We start from the raw sequence: 1,195 nt of genomic DNA, 5'->3' as shown, positions 1-1,195 counted from the left end.
ACTCGATGGCAATGGGTTTGGTTTTTGGTTTACTCTGAAGGAACAGCTTGAATGAATTGATTACCCTTGTCCTGTCCTGTGAAAATCAGCAAGTTAGACTCCTAGGACTGTCAGAAGGAGCAAGTCTCAGTGCACTTTGCATCTGAGAAAACCTGCCTGAAGTGTAGAAAAGTCAGACTGAAAATCTCTAAGGTGAAGCTCTTTAGTTGGGGTGTATCAGATAGAGTGTCCTTATAGACCACACTACTCAGGTATCTGATATTCATTATTTTTTGCTTGTCTTAGTGTAATGAACTTTTTGTCCTTGCCTTCAAGTTGTTAATTAATTTTTATCTTTGGAGATAATATATAGTCCCTCTGCTTACCATTTCTGTCTCAGTCACTAAATCAGGTACTACTGGCTGTGGCAAATTTAAAACACTTCTCTCATACACAAACTAATTTATTTTGTAATTTTAGTGGGCAGACTTATTGAAATATTTGTTTATAGTTTTATTATAAATAAAACATGCTTATATTATTCAGCCATAAAAAGGAATGAAGTTATGATACATGCTGCAACATGGATGAACTTTAAAAACCTTATGCTGAGTGAAATAAGCCACACACAGAAGGACAAATATTGTGTGATTCCATTTATATGAAATACCTAGTCAGATTCATAGAGATAGAAAATAGAGGTTACCAGGGGCTTGACGGGGAGGGGGAAATGGAGAATAATTGATTAATGGGTAAAGAATTTCTATTTAGGGTGATGAATAAGTTTTGGAAAATAGATAGTGATGATGGTGGCACAACATTGTGAATGTAATTAGTAGCACTAAATTGTACACTTAAAATGGCACATTTTATATGTATCATGACAATAAAAAAATGCTTATTATAAAAATTTAAAACCTTATGAAATATGTAGTTCCCTGTGTAAAATTCTCCCACAACTACAACCCATTTGGTTCACCCTTATTAACAATTTAGTGTATATTCTTGCCTTTTTAGTTTCCATTTATTTATTTTACAAAATGGGATCTTACTGTAATACCATATTTTTACACAAGTATCGTGCACCTTCTGCATTTGTTTATCAGCTGTGCCCTCCCTCTGCGAATTATTTTCATAGGAATACTAATTTTTTTTACAGCAACATGTGAAAAAATTATATATATGTATATATCTACATTTACTGAATTGGAAGCCC

The sequence above is a fragment of the Trichechus manatus genome, unplaced genomic scaffold (assembly GCF_000243295.1).
Source record: "Trichechus manatus latirostris isolate Lorelei unplaced genomic scaffold, TriManLat1.0 scaffold00065, whole genome shotgun sequence".
NCBI lineage: Eukaryota > Metazoa > Chordata > Mammalia > Sirenia > Trichechidae > Trichechus > Trichechus manatus.
This window is presented reverse-complemented; position numbering follows the sequence as displayed.